Raw genomic sequence first — 9,468 nt, 5'->3', positions numbered from 1 at the left:
CCTGGTCTTTTAAGCTTCCTACCCGCCTAAATTTCTTTTCAGTTTTCCCCTCAACACTGGAGAATGCTCCCCACAAAAAGCACAAAATAATGATAAAACTTTACCCACTGACTACGCAGGATAAATGAAATAGAGGGAAATGATTAAGAATCGAACTAAGGCTATGTAAATTCAGTATAATTCCTCATCCCATTTTCATAAATGTTTGTGCAACCTACGTCTTCTCATCGCTATCGCATTTTCCTTATTCAAACGCACACACAGGCCGCGGAACGTTTTTTAACGTTGAAGACGATATCAGCCTGTTGAGTTAAGGGGGTTGGGGCTATCGGTCGGGAATGGAATGGGTGGTCGGGGTCAACGGTACTCACCCCCACCCCCCCCCCCCCACTTATTTCCTACAAAGTCATTGAATGTGCATAACATTTAGATTAAAAAAAAAAAAGTAAGCATACTTACAGTAGTTTACACACTCATCGTGTAGGTTGGTACTGGTACATTAGTCGAGTAACTCGCAATCCTAAATATAGACCTACGTCAGTGGAAACGCTTCATTTTTTTTTTATTTATCAAAATTTTTTTTTTAATCTGGAAATTCCCGTAAGTTTTTCCCTCAACGTACCTTCAAACGCGTCTAACATACAATTAAAACGCACACAAACATAAGCAAGTATGACACACATCCTTAGAACACATTGATAACATTAATTACCTAAATACTAAAAGGCAATTCAATTCCCCATTTATCAGAATACTAGTAAGCCTACGCAATTGGCACTTAAATCCGGTAAACCAGAAATGCAGACACCAATGATTTCTTTTCCTCCTTTGCTTCTTCCTTACACTCGCCGCAAGAGCTCTACAGGACATCCGAAAGCTGACTATTTTGGACGATTTGTAAACGTGGTCGGAGTTTGTAATGATACAACTGTTGAAGTTCACTGTTCTCTGGAAATTAAACTGTTTGAGAGAGAGATGGGAAGGACTGGAGTAGAGGGGTACAGAAATGAGAGACGTACACCGTGCCCGTCGTATACTAGTACCCGAGCTGCCGATGGCTATTTAATTTACGCATGCGCACTTACTGAAGTATGGCGGACGTCCTCTGCATAAACATTCCGAGTCTCCAGAAAAAGTCCAGATTTTTCGTTTCTTCGTTAGGTAAAGGTAAGCAAACGTTCATTTCGTGATATGTTATGGTTATGGAAGAGGCAATCATCATTAGAAACTGCATATTATTTTCCTGGGGTGACAGTCAAAGTAAAGAAAATGTGTTAAGAAAGTGCTAACATGACATTTCTCGATGTCGGCGGAGCCTGTGTGTGCAGAGACGAGAGTTTACTGCGAGCAAGGGTTCCTGTGTGCCTACGTAAGTTGCCTATGTGGCACTTTCGCTACAGCCTACAGGGCTGGCTAGGCCCGGTTTCACCATTGGATCACGCATAACAGATGCCAGCTGGCAAGAAAGTTCGGTGTTTCCGTATGGTGCTGCCTTCTTACTGTCCAAGAACACTGGATGGCACAAGGGTACAGCTAGTGTTGTCTACCCACAGGATTCTTGTATGCTGGTGTAGAAATCCTCTATGATGTGGAATAAGTGAATATAGTGGGAATATAAACACTGGCCAAGCCTTCTTGCGTGCTGCATTTCAAACGTGAGTCACCTCTGAAACCACACTGTTGAGTGTTGTTTTTACCCCCTTCCCCTTACTGCAACAGGACGTGTCACAGCAAACTGTCATGCTTTATTGCTAGTTCAGTTTAGTGGGTGAGACCTAGGATGCAGGAAGGGGTAATACAAGTTAAAGTGAGTTTATGCTATGATGCTTCACAGTTTATGCCGTGGGATACGATGTGTAATGGCATGTGTGTACTGTAGGTCCTACACATTTTGACACCTCGTCTTGATACTAATGATAGTACTGTCAACAGGCAAATTCAGGTGTTGTTTCTATCATTCTTGTAGTAATAAAAAGACACAGTAAGTAGACTCTGTTTTGACAACTTTTACAAGACTGACCAATTTGCCTATTTAAAGGTAGATTAGTTGATTTCAGTAAACCAATAAACTGCTGTTCCTTGCAGCAAAAAAGAAAAAGAAAAAAAAGTGAATAATGTGTTCTTCAGATCCACAGGTATATACATGTACTGTATATGCCGAATATATCGTGAGGTTTTTATTTTCATGAACTTTGCGAGTTAGGTGCTATTCACGAATTAAAGTCACTAAGATATTGACACTGATCCCGATGTGAATGTGACGTACACATTTGTATGCGTGTACAATTCTCCGTTCAGTACAGGACTCCATGATCGCGAATGTAACCATTGTCGGAAATACCCGATTTGCAAAAATTTAGACTCGCGAAATATATGGCGTATATAGTACTTGTAGGAACATACATTGAAAATATAGTACATAGAAATCTGAGCTGAGAATTCCACAGAGGAATGACTAAACTTGGCATACACCATTGTGCACTCTCTACATTCAAGCACATACAATTGTACATACAATGTGTCATTATTGTGTGAGTGCTACAGGTATTGTGCCCCCCCCCATAGCTAAAACACACACACACACACACACACACACACCAAAAAACAAAAAAGCAAAAAAAAAAAAAAGCAAAAAAAAAAACCCGAACCAAACAAACCAACAAACAGTAATTTGAAGCCAGAAGAAGGAATGTGCGTGGTTTTCTCTGTGTGGCTATTATGATGTTAGAAAAGGGTCACTACACAGTACCCCAAGAATTTGGAAGTTGGGAAATGTAGGCCTATTAGATTCTTCGTGCATTCTTTTTTTCTTCATTTGCATATTTGATGTTTTGTATCAAGCAGATCTCTATTTGAATATTCACTTCATAACTTATTGACAGTATTCTGGATATAACTGAGCAACATTCAGACTTGCCAATTTTTGTACTGTATGGTGTTTTAGTTACAGGTGATTTCATAATTGATACCTACATCAGACAAGGTACTGTACAATGTATGTGTGCCTTTAACATTAAAAAAAAAGTTTCTGAAAGAATGTTTCACCGTAAAGAATGTCTTCAAGGATACATATTACTTCACAAATATTGGAGAATTCGTTCATAGAGTATGCTTGCTGTCCATTATGTGGTAAAACAAAGAATGAAACGGCAAGACCATAATCATATTTGTTGTGTGTGTGTGTGTGTGTGTGTGTTGGTTGTGTGTGTGTGTGTGGTTTTTTTCGGGGGGGGGGGGGTAAGAAATACAAGCTGAGATGGATTTCATACGTGTACATTAGATTTACCTTTCTTTATCTTGAATTTATTTTAGGGATCTGATACAAAACTGAATTGGGCTTTAAATACAGTGTATGTTGTCAATGTTCCCATTTCAGCATTCAGTAAAAGAATGATATTCAATAAAACAATTTGATATTCATCTGGAATGATAGAGTATTTTTTTTTTTTTTTTTATGCGTCATTTTAAGTATGACTCATGTGCATACCGGGTATTAAGTTTTAAAACTGTCAGGCTTGAACTCTGTAATGACAGTAAGTGATAATATCAGATTTTTTGATATGTTTAGTGCCTGGTAAAATTAGTCTGTTGTGACATTGATTTATACATGTAACTTTTGCTAACTGAGTTCTATAGGTTAGTTAAGATTGACGCTACAGATCAACAAGAGGACTAGCCTTTCCTTGGAAGGGTTACATGATCAAGTTCAGTCCATAATTTTGTGAGGCACTGCTTTCATGACTCCTGAAGTTTGCCAAAAATTATTGGAATCTTATCGAGACAATCTCATCAGATTGTGCATTAATTGTATCTTATACAATGTAGGCCCATGTATTATGGAGATTGAGGTGTTTACCAGCAGAAGCTAAGAAAGAGACAAACTTAGACAGATTTTGTTTTAATTCTTTATTCAAATTTCGTCCAATTTCACAAAATTCACTTTCACAAATCAAAAACAACACATTATGCGAAGACAAACTGCATTATACACAACATAGTACAAAATAATGACATGCAAAGATCAGTGTAATGTTTATGTTTGTATTCAGTATACTGATGTCTGGTTGAGAACTGATAGTCAGGAAAGTCCACAGTAGAGCTTATATGGATCTACCAGTATCCTGTAGTTTTGTGGTATTTCCCAGAGTCTATATTTGGATACCTCAGATAATCTGATTAAGCATGTATTAAATGTAAACAGCAATTGACATATGTTTGCCAAACATTGAATACTGGGGGGGGGGGGGGGTGCCTTTTCAAAGCAAAGATAAACATAGCTTATACATTGTTCACGTGTAGGATAAGTATAGAAGTGCTCACACAACCAAATGGCCATTTTGATAAGTTTTGATAAGCCCCCTCCCCACCCCTTTTTATGTCACTGTACATAATGTAGCCGACTACTAGTTAGTAATTCACACTGTGGCAACTATGCAGCTGTATGATGCCATTGCCAACTATGCTGGGCAACATATCATTTAACATTTTAAAGTTATGGTCCAGAAAAAGAAGATACACTATACATGTACTTGTCTTCATTTTGCTCTGACTTTTGCTCATACACTGTATTTTTTCTAATTAGCTGCTTTTACATTTATAAATATAGTATCATTGTAAAGTGAGTGTATGTAGAATCACTCTCTGAATTTCATTTTTTTACTGTCGGGAGCTTCATTCCACTGGTGAACATTCTGCCGTGTGCTGTTCAATCATGTGTCAGGTTGCAAATACAATAGTAGAAAATGAATTAGGAAAGCAGTTCGAAGCTGCTGCTTCAATTTCAGCCACCTAATACTGTATCTGTGCAGAGATCTCGACATGAAGATATCCAGAGCAAGTGATTTACTGTGCAGTAAAACGACTGCAAGACAATCGGGCACTACTTGTTAATCACAAACTCCTTGTATCTGATTGTATCTCGATGGACTTTTTTCCCTTTTTTTTTTTTTGTGAGGCAAACCATGAGTCAGCTATGGAACTGTTGATTAAAGTTTCCATTGATTTACTATCCTCTGGAACTGCTGATGGGTCAAGGAGGTCTGCTTCAAGGTAGAATCTCTCTTTGAGCGTGCACTGCGATTTGCACATTGGGAATATGATTGGCAAGAGTGGTCTCCTTATGCAAGACTACTGGTCGACCATTGACAAATCCTGCCCCCTCAATTAGCATACTGCATCATTTCCAAAATGGGCCAATAGAGATCTCCATGGATACTCAAGATTGTATCCATTTGAGTTGGCACACATGTACACATGCAATAATGTTTTGAGGGTGTGGGGGTGGGGGGTGGATGTGTAATGAAGAATGGGACAACATGAGTGAAGGATGGTTGATATTTCTGGCTAGATCTACTTAGGGCTTCTCGTTAATTCTAGATGTTCGTGGAATGAATATGAGTAGGGTTTTATTTGTGACTCACACAGGGATTCACACATTTGTTCATTTATTGTTGTAGTAGGATTATTACAATGATCAGAGAAATGCAGGATTATGAACTGCATGGGATGAACCCATGATACTGATAGGTCTAGTGAAAGCAAAAACCATGCATGGAATGCCAGGATTCTTCTACAGTATGAGCTCCAAGGGTGAGCTTGAAGCATGAATATTTTATGTACAGTTAAACCTGAAGGAGTGTTTCACAATAGTATTCAGCTTTAGTTTATGACATGAATTCCAGGGTTGAGCTTCGAAGCGTGGATACACGGCATGTGTTTCAATGATTCGAAAGAACTGTTTGCAAAAGTATGCAGCTTTAGTCAGTGTATACTGCGCGTGCAATTCTTGATGCCTTCAATCAAGTGTGCAGGGGCTAACCTTGAAGTCCTAGCATGAAAACTGAGAGGACGAATATCAATGGAAGGAGATCATATATTGATAATACACATTGACTATCGCCTCCTTCCTTTTTGTAAACCCGTTGAGGACGAGTCACGAGTATGCTCGGGCAGGTGTCTATGGGAAATGCATGTTGTAGCAAAATCAGTCTGTCCTCAACGGGTTAAAAAGAAGATGCCTGGTCACTAAAGCTTCAGGATTGTGTTACAATGGACAGGCATACAATAAAGTAGCTTTGTTATCCCATACCTTTCAAGCAGTATACTACTATACACGTAAGTCATGGACATACTTGGGGCACGAAAAAAGAAGAAAAAAAGGTCTTAAGTATGTGGATGTATTGTGGGAAAAAGACTTGCATTCACCTGCATTGTAAGGACTTTTCATAACAGTGGCCTATGCAATTTTACACAATTCTGAAGGTCCGAGTGTGGATTTAGGTGATATGACATTGCAAACTTACACAGATGGAAATGCCCTATCGATCCTATTATTGCACTTGGACTGCTTCTTATCTTCAATGTGGGAATGCAAGATTTCTTTTCTATAGAGGCTAAAAGTAGGCTTGAATGACAGTAGTAACAGTATTGAGCACTGTGTGTTTGCTATGCAGTCACTCATCTGAAAGTCTCTGACTGGTTAGGGATGGGGGGGGGGGGGGTGTCATGGGGGAGTTTGATGTGACCTATGCAGCTGAACTCTATTGTGAGCTAAATTGTACAGCCAGTAGCGCTAAATAGCTTGGCATGCCACAATGGTGAGAGTGAAGTGTGCTTGGAGAAATCGGCCTCTTTTCCAGTCCTTCTCCCTAATGGCAAGCATATCTTGGGAGCCAGAAATCATTTGTCCCCCCCCCCCCCTTCCCTCCCCCTTCCCCCCCCCCCTTCCCCCCCCCCTTCCCCCTTTTTATAGCACTTGGTATGTTTTTTAGGCATCAGCTATCTTTTGTGTGTTTGTGCCCCTGACCTTGCCCTACCTTCTCACGTCTCCCTATCCCTCTCTCTCCCCACCCCCTTTTTTTCTTTCTTCCCTCCCTCTCCATCTCTTTCGCTAATTCCCTCTCCCTCTCTGTCCGTCCTTCTCCCACTATTTACTCTGTTTTCCTTTCTCCCACCCTTCCTCAGTTTATTAGAGGAAATGATAGACACTAATGTGATATTGCACATTGGAAAGATACTTCACAGCCAAGATGGAAATGGTGTGCATTTTTAGTACTAGTAAAGATGTTTCTAAGTTTAAAATTAGATAATTATGGCTTTAGGTGCACAATGGCAATAAGCATAAAAATTTCTCCCCAATTAACAGTAAAAATGATATAAAATCTTAGGGTGTTCATAATTCCCCTTTCAGTCAGAGTCTGAGATATTATATAGTAAATTTCCATAGATTTTAAGGCACATTTGAATGAAAAACTTTAGGGACAAATGAATACTACTAGTATTTATTTATCAAAAAAAAGTTTTTTATAAAAAAAAATCAAATGTGGCTTAAAATTAAAAATGCTTCAGTAGAGTGAATATCTTGTTACTCACAACTGGTTTTTTTTTTCTCATACAAATGCATGCATATGAGATATGAAATCTAAAGGTGATGTTGTATTCAAAAGAAGTGGAATTGGTAAAATTACATACACTGTACGATAAGTGGAACCATAAAAGTACATCCACAAATGCACACTACTTGCATAAATTTTACACGAGTATGGCACATTATTAAAATTGTACATGTAATCTGTTTGCCTGTGTCCATAATGTCATGGAAAATACTGATTGATGGTTTTCAAGTTTGTTTTTGACTGGTACTTCAGGGTTTTGTTTTGTTTTTTCTGTAACTCTCAACATTTTCGCAAGAGGTAATAACATTATGCATGATAGGCCCCAAACTGAGGCACACGCTGTTACTCAGACTTTTTTTTGAGAGTGCCATGTTGATTAGCTCCAGTCTTCCACAGGCATGTTGCGCTCAAGACGTGGAGCCTCAGTGGAAGCGGAGGCAGCCTACCCCTGCTGTACACAGTCACGGTCTTGATGGCGCTATCAAGTGGAAATAGCTTTCGAGGCTATTTTACATGTTGCATGTGGGCACGGGCATCATTCTAAATGACTTCCCGTTTCCCATTTGCCTTGGCCTCTTTCTTTTATCATGGGCGATTGTATCACATTACAGGAGTTTGCATCAGACCATCGCCCAGCAGCCATCAGACAGCCCAAATTGAATTTTTCTTCTGGTTTACCCTGTTGACAAGTGATATCATGTCCCCCATCTTCTCTCCAGATGTTAGTTGCTGGATGCGAAATTTAGCTAGATACCCCTACCTTCATCCTCTCTCATCGCCACCCCCCCCCCCCCCCCGAGAAAAGAAAAAAGAAAAGAAAAAAAAAACAAGAAGAGATAGACAGGCAGCACTTACTACGTATGTGCATTGAGTGAGCTTTGTGATCAATTCAGGCAGTCCCACGGCTGGAGCGCATTATTTTAGGGTGTGCTTTCTGCTCTATTTGAACATCCAGCAATGATTGTAAGGCTAAGGGTGTGTATACAAAAGAAAAGAAAACAAGAAGAGATAGACAGGCAGCACTTACTACGTATGTGCATTGAGTGAGCTCTGTGATCAATTCAAGCAGTCCCACGGCTGGAGCGCATTATTTTAGGGTGTGCTTTCTGCTCTATTTGAGCATCCAGCAATGATTGTAAGGCTAAGGTGTGTATACAAACTGTAAAAACAAAATTTAGAGAGCATTAAATACTTGACCTCACCTCTGGAATGCAGGTGTGTGTGATATAAAAAAATGCGCCTTGTAATGTTATCTAGTCAAGTGCATTCTTCCCCAGCATGCCTTGGTATCATGACTTCATGACAAGTTGCCCTCCCCCCCCCCCCCCCCCACCCATAACTGGAGACATGAGTACCTTTGTGTATGTGTCTGTCTGTCTGTCTGTCTGTCTGTGGGATGATGCATTGTGGTGTTTGATATGGTTTGATTGGCAAACTGAGTGAAGGAAGTGAATAACTGTACACTGCTGTAGGATATAGGCTTTATAGCCTGAGCATCAGCTTCATCAACCTGTGCTGCAATGCCTAAATCATACACTATGCATTTACAACATACATGTATGCCACCGGGTTAATGTTCATGCTTGTTGACAATGTACCAGAGGGGCAGACCTTTATATAAATGTTGCTAGACACAGCAATAGGAAACCACCTGTGTGAGCTACATGTTTGCTAGATACTTGACAAGGTCACTCATAGTACATGTACACCTTGAAAAGGAAGAGAAAAGTCTGGGTGCTGTGGTCCTACAGATCGTATATCAAACTGCATCATCGCCAGTGCCATTTCTAGTTGGTATGCATGTATATACTTGAATATGCACATACTACTAAATTATGTAGGGGGACCTATATTGTACAGGCCCTTTTGCACAGGGAAATTGACATTGCATACAATGTATTAAGTCTGATTACAGATTTCCCAATACCATGGTATGTGTGTGTCGCATAGATTGGGCCAGTACAGACTGTACCTGCTTGTGCCAGGTTTGTTTGTTGATAGGGTCAGCTGGGACTGGACTGTGCAAATATCTGTCCACCACATGTTGATATTAGTTTCAGTTTGGAGCCTTCTC

General features: G+C 39.8%; 1 protein-coding gene across 1 annotated transcript in view; it reads left to right on the top strand.

Annotated features, from left to right (window-relative positions):
* Positions 1-1,089: 1,089 nt before the first annotated feature.
* Positions 1,090-9,468, top strand: part of LOC140244259 (fibronectin type-III domain-containing protein 3A-like) — a 174,389-nt gene continuing 166,010 nt past the window's right edge. Inside the window, 1 exon segment of the mRNA XM_072323898.1 lies at positions 1,090-1,167. The gene's annotated coding sequence lies outside the window, so the exon portion shown is untranslated.

The sequence above is a fragment of the Diadema setosum genome, chromosome 21, assembly GCF_964275005.1.
Source record: "Diadema setosum chromosome 21, eeDiaSeto1, whole genome shotgun sequence".
NCBI classification, from domain to species: Eukaryota; Metazoa; Echinodermata; class Echinoidea; order Diadematoida; family Diadematidae; genus Diadema; species Diadema setosum.
The sequence above is the reverse complement of the archived record's forward strand: the minus strand, read 5'-3'. Positions and strand labels throughout refer to the sequence as shown.